The sequence below is a fragment of the Lucilia sericata genome, unplaced genomic scaffold, assembly GCF_015586225.1.
Source record: "Lucilia sericata isolate MDLA Ls3-8-SP2 unplaced genomic scaffold, ASM1558622v1 Contig000010F_arrow, whole genome shotgun sequence".
In the NCBI taxonomy this organism is placed as follows: domain Eukaryota; kingdom Metazoa; phylum Arthropoda; class Insecta; order Diptera; family Calliphoridae; genus Lucilia; species Lucilia sericata.
In genome coordinates, this window is record NW_023994050.1 from 422,769 (window position 1) to 435,671 (window position 12,903).

Sequence of the window (12,903 nt, forward strand, 5' to 3'; positions counted from 1 at the left end):
ATTCTGTATACTTATTTTTGTGATTAACTGTACTTTCAAAGTATATTATACTTTTAGTGAGACTAGTATTTTTAAAATTTTTAAATATGAAAAAAATATATTTAATTCAGAAGAAATAATAATCCAGATTTTTTTCTGAACTCTTCGTTGATATACTAGAATATTGCTAAAACACATAATGACTCATGTTAAAAATATTGCTTAGAAAATTTGAATTCCCTTTTTAAAAAAACGATCATTCTTACAACTGCATGTGTTCCAAATTTTTCAATCAAAACTTTCTACACACTGTTTGATATTATATGTTCATTGTAGCAGCATTCATGAACAACTGAAGAGAAACATCGATTAGTTGAAATTATACACCAAATTAATGTATTCTCCACAGTACAACTACAAATTCTAAGGACATGCGCATCAGTACTTTATTTTCAGGATTCACCAACGCCAAAAAGGGGAAATGTGGATTCAAACAACAATGTTTTTGCAGTGCAACCATTCATATTTTAATCCTTTAGGGAAAATATACGAAAGCCTGAGAGAGTTACATCAAGGAGAGTGAGTATAAGTTTCTTGTTGTAGGTCAAACTAACACCACGTGGTGGATGATAAATTACGACTCATGCTTCAAACACTAATGCTATCCAAAACATAATGACTCTTAAGGGGGGGACGTACCCAACCCACCAATGGGTGAATTGCATTTCGCTGCAAAACCCAAACTTCGTTAGGGACAAGCGAACGAACAGCCAGCCAGCCTGTCGTAGTGGTATAACGATATAGACGAAGGCAATGCCACGACTTGTTAGTCAGCTAACGAAGCTATAGGGAACAAGAACACACACAAGGATGTGCGTTCATTTTGGCAATTGTATTCAGTAACAATAGGACTCCTATGAGTTACAGTTAAAACGTCAAACAAATAACGGATAATAAAAGAAAAATAAACAAATAAATAAACAAAAATAATAGAATTAAACGGATGAAAATAATAATAAAAAAACAAAAATAAAATAAAAATCAAAAAAATAATATACAAAATAAAATACAACAAAAAACCATCCAAAAAAGAAAATAACGACAATAATAATATTTAATTAGAAGTAGAATCTGTTTTTAAATGTTCTTTTGAAAATAACGTAAAAATAAATTTAATTCATTTTTACATAAAACAAGTGTTTCTTAAAGCAAAAGTAAATTTAAATAAGTAAATGTTTGTATATAACAATATATGTATGTGTCCGTTGAATGCAATTAAATTTAATTTAAACTAAAACATTTTTTATTTATAGAAAGTGTAAAAAGATGCAAAAAATATATATGTACATGTGGAAACCTTTCAGCATTTATTTCATTTCAGTTTTTGTTCAACAAATATGCTTTTAGTTTTTTTTTATTTATTTTTATTTCGAATTGAAATTGGAGCTGATGTTTTTATGCTGCTGTCAAAGTCATTGCTTTGATGGTTGTCTAATATACATACATACAGCAGCAATTCGTATATGTGTTTTAAACGTTTGAAAAATTACCGGTCGTATGAATAATGAAAAACAATTAATTTTCTGTAAAGAAACAAAAAGAAAAACAAATAAATATTCAAAACACTTTATGCATGTACTCCTTCTGAAACACGCTCAGATACACTCAGATATATATTATAAGCGTGAAAGGATTATAAATATTTTTCCTTTTTTTTTGTTTCAAAAGCGCGCTTTTTGTTCCAAAACCAAATACTCTTATGTATATGTACATATTTTCTACGAGTCTATATACAAACAAATTGCTTAAATGAGTGTTTAGCTGAACGGATACGGAAACGCATAACGGATGTTAGCTTGACTGTAACTTGCTGGTAACCCCTTCTCATCAATTTTGGTCACCCAGCATCCATTTTCCTAATACCTCTAAATATATTTTTACACACATACATATTTACATTCATATAAACGTGTGTAACTACATCAATCTATTTATGACTGTATACAGTCTTATTTGCATACATACATATGTATGTGTGTATGCATTTATACGCTTTTATTCGTGCTTAAACGTTTGTATATATGTATGCGTGTATATTTTGTTCAAAGACAATCGCTTAACAAAAGAATACAAGAAAACAAATGTTGCTGCAAAATTGTCAAACACTTTTTGGCCAAAACTATTACAGAGAGAATGCATTTCCATTTCATGGTGATTTTCAACTTTTCATTTCAGCGACGACTGTGTACACATACACACATTGTGTACAGGTAACACCCAAACAGCACGGTATGTTGGATCAGAAGAAAATACGCTATAATAAAAATGTTAAGAGCGCCAATTATGTGATTTAATTATTTACAAAAACTTTTAACATGACAAATTCAAAATAGAGTATTTTAGAGTCATGTCGCAAATTTCGAATCTTTATAGTTTTTAGGTTTCATTTTGTTAACAAATGAAATTTAACTTGGATTTCTTTTAAATCCAAAACGATGAAATTGAAGCGTCAATCTCAAACAATATTGTTCGGAGTGGTAGAAATAAATTGTCCTTTTAAAGATGGATCCAATATAAAAAAGCGATATTTTGAAATAAGCTTGATAAAACCTCGCTTTTTTAATGTCAATTCACTTTAAGTTTATCGAAAGCCAAATAATCGCGTAAACAAAGGGTTGCCTGTACGTATATTTGCGAAAATTTATATGAGTTTTTTTGTACGTTTTCTCGTTGTAACTGTTACTTTTAGTTGGTTTTTGTGTGGTGTTGTTTGGTTGATGATGGCGCTAGTGAATTGTAGCATGTGTTGCTTTTGTAATCGCTTAATGTTGTTGTTGCTGTTATTGCAATGGCACTTTTTCATTTTGCCATTCGCCGCTTATAATTGAATATTATTCTGTGTGGCATCTACAGATTGCCAGAGTTGCACCAGTTTGTCCTTCCAACTGAGTTTGTGTGTTTGAATGTGTTGATAGTACTAGAAACTGTAATACTGTGTGTGTGTATGCACATTTGTTTGACTGTCTGCTGCTAATAGAACGAGAACAGAAGAAAAATCACATGAACAGATAGTTTGTGCAGTGTCCTTCAATTATTTTGATATTTGTTGAACAAAAAAAAAAAAAAAACAAAAAAGAAAAAAAGCTACAAAATAAAAATAAAATATTAAAATAGAAAATAATTTTATACCCAAAAGAAGTCACCAAGTTCTGTTTTCAACATTTGTGCTAGAGTTTTTTGTATTTTTTAATATTTTCATTATTATTTTGTTTTTTATATATTTTTGTTATTGTTGTATGTATATGTATGTGTGTTGTTGCAAACGAGATAACAGCAGCGCTACGCATTACAGTCAACGTAGAAAGATAAACAAGTGAAAAGTAAAATAAAACAAACCTAACAACCGGAAACGGAAAGAAAAATTGCAAAAGTCGTTGTCGTTAACAGCAGTAGCAAAAATATATGAAAAAAAAAAATAACAAGAGCAACAAAAATTTAATAAAAAAAACAAATATCTAAAATGTAAAACGTGCTTGCTGCACATACCCAACCCAATTGTAGTGAATTTATGAATTCTTCATCCTCTTCAGTTTAAATGTATTCGCCTTCAATTAGATCTACATACATACATACATATATACAAACATTGCAATAGGATGTCCCGAAAATAAATTTGAATGTTTTTCATAGAATTCCAACAATGCGTTTTTAAGAGGGCATCTGTCATCCGCTATCAACGTTTAACTTTATTATTTAAACATTTTTCAAAAACACATTCTGAGAAGTGCGCTGTACTTTTTACAAATTTTTATCTTTGAAAAGTAAAGTGAATTCTTAGCAAATTAATATATTGTTTGTGTTAATAATTATTTTTTATTCTTGACCAATTTCGAAATTTATTGATTTCTAGCAAATGCCATTTTGATCAAATTTAAATTATTATTTTAAAGATGTCGTTACAAATTTTGGAATTTATATTTATCCCATTAGAGAAGATGGATCCATTGTTTTTGTAAAGTACTTGACCTTATAATAGAAAATAAGTTCATATTAAAAATTATTCTTGTGTTTAATTTTCTAATCTAAAATTATATATTATATGCATATATTTCACAATATGGATCATAAATGCACAACAAAATATTTCTGACCACCACCACCGAATTTATATAAATTATTTAACTTTGTTCACAGTTCCAGAAATACACAGATAATGCTACAAAGAACAACATGTTCTTCTTACGAAAAATCCTTTTTGGTTAGAATTGGAAGAATTTGGAACAAACATCCATCTAGACTCAAGATATTTTCATACTCCATATCTAAATTTAAAAAGATCATCCTAAATCGCCTAATTGAAGTCTCTGGTGCATAAGTTCAAGGAACTCTATATTCCATTTTATTATGAATTTTTTCTCTGCACTTTCTCAATTATCCTCAAAATTCTAATCGCAGGTATCGCTAATATGTGAGAGATATCGAACTAATTTATTTACTATTTTATTCCCTTCTTTATTGTTCATAAGTCACATGGAGATTTTCTTAATATTTTACAATTTGCTTAATAAAATTGTTAAAAGTTTAAAACTGGAGTTTGAAGGGTTTCCCATTTATTACTATACCCCAAATACCGCCTACACTATCTAATGAGGATAAAAACTCACATTGAAGTTAATACGAATATATTTAATGTAATGACATAGCTTTATTAGAATATTTTCCAATATTTGGTAATTTTTTTAATATTTCTCATTTAAGTGTTTTGTGACACTAAAAATTCGGAAGAATTTTTAATAACTTAAACAATTTTTAAACGATTTTTTATTAAATTTATTATTAAAATCATAATTGCATACATATACCAATTATTTGCTGTTAAAAATAAAGGCCACTATTATAGAATTTTATATTTGGGACTGAAGTATAAAGTCAGAAAGACTAAAAGATAAAAATGTGGAAAATTGGTGGGTGATTCGACTTTTTTTATTTTATTTTTTGTCGGGCAAAATCAAGTATACATTTTATATATCATTATTTAAAATCATCATTTTTGGATCTCTTTAAGCGATTTTGACTCAATATTTTTTGTTTGCTCATGGAATGAAACATATATTTTTGGAAAGGTCTTTGTCCGGTGGTTAATTAACAATTTTTATTTTTTTCCTGTAGGTACGTCGAAATTTTGAAATAAAGTGGTTTCTGTTAAGCATCCTTCTTCAGTAGTGATGAAAAATATTTGAAAATGAGAATTGATTTTTGGATGCTTGCAAATGTTTTGTGAACCTAACTATCAACTCAGAAAATATTCAATAATATAAAATTTAGGTCTTCATTAACCCATTTTTTGGACTTAGACGGCCAAAATAAAGAAATACATATAGGTTTTATATCATGAGCAAAATCGTTGTAAACTAGTGTAATTTTATGTCCAAAATTATTAAATATAGGGCGGTGATCCGACTAGTATAACAATTCAATTTTTCAGGATTTTTTCTTCTTCCAACAATGTTTTTATCTTTGTTGTGTGCTTGGTGTCATTAATATGTTGAGGAATGAAGTGTCCCGAGGCTATTTTTAATGAATTTCAAAATGTTTATTAAATATGCTGGTATATTGCTTACCAGTTATTCGAAAATTTTTAGTAAGCTATCCGCTCCTAGGGTTAAATTATGTACCCATGCCATGAGTCATATATCATAATATTTAAAAGCCGGGGTACTCTTCATATTTCTTTTTTATATTGAAAGGCTTAATCCTCACTCATTTTGATTTTTTGATACAAATTTAGACTCATCATGACTCAAACATGTTGTGGAAATTAATTAAAAAATGTATAGCAGCACCTTCGAAATGGTTTTGGGCAACTTTATATCTCGACAAGATAATAAGCCTAAGGACTCGATAATGTTTAAAACATTATTGTAGGAAAAAAACTAAAGAAGATATTTTTCTTTATTATATTTTTCTTAATTATTTTGCCGGTTTTATTTTCTATAATAATCTGAAAAGCATTAGGCCTCAAAGTTTCCATTTCAGAATCCGTAAACTATGAGCGAAATTAAACTTATTTACTACTGTTTTATTCTCCCATATAGGTATGTATAAGCAAAATCAAAAAATCGAGTCAAAAAATATACGTACTATATGTATGTAGCAACATTAAAAAAATAAAATCCGTCGAAAAAAAGTATTATAGCATATAGTCGTATATAGGCGAAAGGGATTGTCAAAGACCTAAGTCCCCTGTCAAAGACCTAACTGGTGAGAGTGTATTAGATATTTGTTTAATTAATATACAATTGTGACGATCCTCCCATATATAACTTTAAATATACATATATTAATAAAAATATAATGTTTATTCACAATCGAAGCCCAAGAAATAATAGGACCAAAATCCAAATATGTATGTTTTCCGGGGATCGCAACCGGTCATATAGTAAAGTTTTATATTTGTTCGAAATAGTTTCGAGTTTTATTCAATTATTATTTAACCTTTGGCCCAGTTTAATAAGTTTGTGTTACATTTTTGTGAAAAAGTTTTAAGTCATAAATTTAATTCGGGAAAGTCTAATAATTTATAATACTAGATATTATTCACTGTACTTATTATTTCTTTTTTCTTAAATTTTTGTATGCTCTTGGATTCGTATTTGTATTTGTTTGTGTATGTTAAACATGCCATCATTAATTAGTACAACACCATGTCTTCAAAATAAATATGTAGTTTGTATGAATAAAACATAAAAAACTTACAACAAAAAAACAGATAATAAATAAACAACAGCAACAACTGAATAAAAGGAGTAAAACAACTTAAATAAGCGTTAAAAGATTAAAAACAAAAATAAACGCATCAGCAAAAATGGCATGTCATGCATGCGAATACTCACTACTTACCTCTACTTACATGCACACCTTGTATAGTTGAATATTCATACATATTTAATGAAAATATCTGCAAAAACTCTACTACAGCTTCGTCTCTTCTCTATCTGAAACAGTGATCACACGGTTAACAAAACTACTGTAAAAAAAACAGAAACAACTGCTACTACATACTTCTGCTATGCATTACTACTTACTACAAAAACTACAACGGCAGCATATCAACAAAATATTTTTATACATATTCAAAGTATAATACTTTTCGTTGGGTAATTAAGAGTAAGTACACACTACTTAAAGTTACATTTAACAAAAAAAAAAAAAATAATAATAATAATTAAGAGAAAATAGATATAAACCATTTCAATGTTATATCAGAGATTCTTAAACAAGAGCAATGAGTAATTAGCATCCTTAAAAGGAATCCAATCATTTCAGTCACGGATTTTATTGAATTTATAAATGTGGCCTAATATAAGTTGTTCATTCAAAGCCGATAGTATCTAACTAATTGGTATGAAAAGCGATTACTGTTGATTACCAATCTCAAACGATCGAATAGTGTCAGTCTGAAACATATCATTGTAAAGAAAGAGCCTTATATCTGAAAAGCTATATGTTTTCCTTTTGTACTTACATCTTTTATGTAAGAATAGTCTTTTGGAAGTATTAATACTTTCGACTATGTAATTGTGAAAAATAAGTTTTTATCAATAAAATGATGTTATGAGTAACTTAATGTATATTGTGGTAAAAATTCCAAACCTCTAATTAAAGTTACATTTTGAATAGAAACAAGTAAGAGTGTTATATTCGGCTGTGGCGAATCTCATATACCCACCATCAAACCGTATGCCTTAAAAGGAATGCTCCCCTAAAAACATCAGGGTGATATTACTCATCAAATTAACTGAAGAGGACCTTATATGAGAGTCATTTTCTCAAGGGGAGCTTATATGGGGGTCAATCATATGCAGATTCTCATAAAAGTCAGTAGAGAGGTTCTGGCTCGCAAGAAACTTACTTATGACCAATTTCATGTCTATACTCTTACTTTTAAGGCAGTAATGAGCATTAAATTAATTATCTGAAGGGGATCTTATAGGGGGGTCAGGTCAATTCTGGACCGATCCACATACAATTTGGTTAAGAGATTTTGGTTCGCAAGGAACTTACTTGGGTCGAATTTCATCGCTTTGCTCGTATTTAAGTTATCGTTTAAGCATAGTAGAAAAAAATAAAGGTATAGCCGTTCTCTCTTTTTGTAGCCATATTAAACTTCTGACGTTTGGGCGAATTATTATTTTATTGCTTAAAATCGTGCTACCATATCTACCTTAAAAACCTATGTTTTTTGTTTACTTTTATATTTCTTTTTCAAATGTCTGTAAAAAATATTTTTTCAAACATAAATTAAAAAATATTATAAATAAAACAAATAATCCGTGAGATTACAAAATATAAATCAAATAATACTATCCACCAAAGTCTGTTGCTTCCAAATTTGTGTGTCGGGAGATGTTGGCCAGTCTCACTGGCCAGCATTATATGGGAGTTTCAACATACCATCAAAGAAGAAAGTTGCTGACGTCTTTGTTCTAGAGCAGCGGTTCCCACAGATTTTTACTTCGCGGACCCCTTGAAGAACTTATTTAATTTCGCGGACCCCCATACATATTTTGATATCTTATTGTTCTAAATAATTGTCCATCCGAAAATTGACCTAGTCCATTATTCCCTAGGTCTAATAAATGTAGAGATGTCATATCTATAAAATATTCCCGTACATTGAGAATATATAATATTTCAGATAGGTTTTCAATTGCATGTTTTGAAGATAGAATGACTTCTTTGTTGATATGTTAACATGATGTTTAATTTTATGATCGTGAGATCTTTCATGTTCATTTTTCTTCAAGGTAGCGAAAAGGTTTCTTTATCAAATATTGTCACATGTGCTTAAGGAGTCACGTTTCAAAAATTTGTTGCGATTGCAAAGGGTGAACTGAGTAAGTGAGCTAAGTTTTCGGGAAAATAATATAAGAAAGTTGGACTTCTTCTATGTTGTTGCGGAATGCGTTATCCGCATAATATATGATTTGAACTCTTTGTTAAAGTACTGTGAATTTGGAACTTAAATTTGAATTTTAAAATACCAACGAATTATTTTACTTCATGGTTTTTGGCTACATATTTACGCGAAACGCTATGGATTTTCTGATGTTAATTTAATAATATGTATTGGTCGACAAAATCAAGTTAAAATCTGTGTATCACGTCGGATTGGAATATTTATAAAGAGATGCATAAAGAGTCACCTCTGTTTTGGAAATATATAATTTTAGTCCTTTCAAACGAGAACACTTTTGCTTACAATTTGATAAACTTAAATCTGTAATAAGCTTGTCTTTGAATTGAACTTCATACTCCGGAATACCTGTATCCCTAATTTAATTGTAAGGCAGAGTATTATTTGTCTGAAATAAAAACCATTATTTCAGTACATATACAGGAAATAAAAATTACAAATCACGCAGTACTTTACTTTATAAAAGTTATACAATAAATTTGTAGGGCCTAGCTTCTTCCTGATAAACAACAGAAAAAATAAAATTCAAAAAGTCACCAAAAAATTTGGGATTATTGCACAAAAATTGGAGATATTTGTACATACATATAAAAGCAGAATATTGTTTATTCATGGCTTTTTTCGTTCGTCTTCGCGGACCCCCTAGGATTTTACTACGGACCACTAGGGGTCCGCGGACCCCCATTTGGGAACCGTTGTTCTAGAGAATATAATTTTGTTTAATAAATATCGAAAATGTTCTGATCAATTTTATATCGTACTAATCTTGCAGCGCTCACGATATTTGATAGTTTTACTTCTTCAGGACCATCGTATATATTGTGTGTGTGTATGTCCGGTAGGCCATTTATTTACACTGTAAAGTCTAATAATATCCCTTTTAATCCAGTGGCATACTACGTTTTACAAGAAGGAAAATATCCTTATTTTGACCTGACTTTAAAGCGGAATATGCCAGTTTATTCTATTTTCGATTTTCATTGCACACAGGCGACAAGATCTAGGAATACCAGTAAATCAACCAGTACCTTTTAGCAATTCAGAAGCACGTCCTGAAGTCCCTTAAAAACCAAATAAAGAAATTAGGTGGCGTGTCATAATGTCTATGGACGATATGACACACTAAATTAAGTCATAGTGTCTATGGACGTTGACAATTTTAAAAGTGTCACAATGTCTACGAGCAAAAGGACATAAAAAAGTACATTTATCAAAAATGTCTTAATATAGCGAAACCGGTATTCGAAATACCCTAGAATTTAAAACCCCCTTACGAGGACACTTTTTTAATCCAATTCAAAATGCAACAGACACCAAATTTAGGAGCAACTCTTTTCGGGATGAGAGTGTCCCTTTAAATCTAAATAAAATTTCCAAAACTTTTCTTTTTTAAAAGTGTCATAATGTCCATGGACATTGTGTCACTGGAAATTATGATACGCCACCAAGAAATTACCATTGAGTAGAAGAAATTCCAGCGAATTTATGGTTAATCACCTTCATTCGTTCTTTGTAAAGTGTTAGTTTATATAAAAATATAAAACAATAATAAAACATTTATTAAAACGTATTTATAATCGTTTATATATGCAATTCACAACAGTTACACTTTTGTAGTAAACAAAATTACACATTTTTTAATTCTGATTTCCTAAATATAATTTCCCTTTTAAACTGTGTGGCAACGTTTTTATTTATTTGTTTCAAAAACTAAATATCAAAAAATCTTATTTACGTCAAAAAATTTTTCATTAAGAGAGAACGGAGTTACCTTGTTTTCTTTATACCATGCGTTTAAGTAATTTTTGAAGGGGACCTTATATGAGAGGTAGGTTCAATTATGGACCGATCCACATAAAGTTTGATAGAGAGATTTTATCTTTATTGAAACTTTGTCGAATTTCATCACTATAACTCGTATTTTTAAGCCAGTAATTAGCGTTAAAGTTATTTTCTGAAGGGGACCTTTAATGGTGAGTAGGGTCAATTATGGACCGATCCTCATAAAATTTGGTAGGGTGATTTTGGATCATAAGAGACTTACTTATGTCAAATTTCATAGTTATACTAGTATTTTTAAGCCAGTAATGAGCGTTAAACTCATTTTTTGAATACCGACCTTATAAGGGGGGTAGAGTCAACTATGGACCGATCCACATAAAACTTGATAGAGAGATTTTGGCTTCATTGAAACTTATGTGTGTCGAATTTCATCACTATACTCGTATTTTTAAGCCAGCATTGAGCGTTAAAGTCATTTTCTGAAGGGGACCTTATATAAGGGTAGGGTCAATTATTTGGTAGGGAGATTTTGGATCATATAAAACTTATTTATGTCGAATTTCATTGCTATACTCGTACTTTTAAAACAGTTATCCGAAAACGTGGACCGATATTGCCCATTTTCAATACCAAACAAACCTTACCTATAGAGAATATTTGTGGACTCTATCGTGTTTTCAAAGGCAGACAGACGGACGGACATGGCTCGATAGTTTAGAATTTAATAAGGACCCAGAATATATATATACTTTTGTGGGTCTATGACCAATATTTCGACGTGTTACAAACGGAATGACAAAATCGATATACCCCCATCTTTTTTGATGGTGGATATAAAAATTATAATTGGGGGATAAGCTGGTTCCGAATCCCATTTCGCTGGTTGCTCAATCCAGCTCGTTAGGAAAAAATAGGAAAATTAAAAATACTTTTACTAGATTTTTTTATAAACTCAATCCAACGGAAAATTAAAAAACACAATAAGTATATCAAAGGCGTTTTAAATTTGGCTATATTCCGGAAAATTTGATTTATATATTATAGGGCAATTTATAAAAATGTTAACATGTCTCTTTTTAATTAAAAAATTCCTATCTTATTAACAATCAATAGATTTCAGCGTTGAAATCATTATTAAGAAAAACTGAATGGAAAATTGGAATTGATCTCTATCAATTGTACAGTGTGATATTTACTGGTTATTACAGTTAACAGAAAACAGTTTTACATAATATAAAAATAATAACTTAAAATATAGCAATATAGCAATATATTTTCTTGCAAAATTCCTGAAATGGCATATTAATTTTCAATGCGTACATTTTCGTAAATATTTCGGATATTTATATAGTTTTTTCGGTGTATTTCATTTAATACTTCAGAATAATTTTGTAGTTTTTATTTTTTACTTAACAAAATAATGCAAGATTTACCTTACACTAAGAAATTAAAAATGTGCGCTTATAATATTCAAAATAAATGATTTGTAATCAATTGTCTATAGCGTATACTGAGAATAATCCATGCTCAACTTTACGAAAAAAAAATTTCGTAACATTAATTAATTTTTTCAATAGGATTTGTAGTGAATTGTCTATAGCGTACACTGAAAATAATCCATTTCGTAATATTTACAAAAATTTCGTGTATAATACGAAATGTTATTTAATAAAATCCTTTTCTATTTTTACGAAAGTAGGAAAGCTATTCGTATTATTTTTTTTTTTAATTGTAGCGAAATTAAACATAATGATATTAATTATATTATCAATAAATAAAACTACAACATTTTTATAAAATTTAAGAAAAAGTATTATATAATTCGAACTATTTTCATAAAAAATAATGAAAAATTCGTGTGAAGAATAATTTTTAACTAAAATTAGAAAAATTATTTTAAAATGAACAAAAATGTTTACATAAATATATATTTTCGTATATATTAGGCATGGATTTTTTTCAGTGTATATCTAATTAGGATTTAGTTAGTAGTTCTAACCCTAGTCAATATTAGAAGTTTTTTTTTAAGAAATGTTGGTTTTTACATTTGTGTTAAAACAATTCTAGATAGAATGATAACATAACTTTTCTATGGAGCATTGAGTAGAGATAGAAAATTACTGTAAAGCCGGTTTTAAATACGGGAAAGTCGGGTAAGCACATCT

The 12,903-nt window shown here is 29.2% G+C and overlaps 1 protein-coding gene across 3 annotated transcripts in view; it reads left to right on the top strand.

The window, feature by feature from the left end:
* The first annotated feature begins 1,057 nt into the window (after nt 1-1,057).
* Nucleotides 1,058-12,903, top strand: part of LOC119603919 (lachesin) — a 139,975-nt gene continuing 128,129 nt past the window's right edge. Inside the window, exons 1-3 of one of the 3 annotated variants that reach the window (XM_037956217.1) lie at nt 1,058-1,193; nt 1,708-1,852; nt 6,675-7,146. The gene's annotated coding sequence lies outside the window, so the exon portion shown is untranslated. Of the gene's footprint in view, nt 1,194-1,400; nt 1,853-6,674; nt 7,147-12,903 lie in introns of those variants that run through there. The other 2 variants (XM_037956227.1, XM_037956209.1) reach the window with 2 other exon arrangements.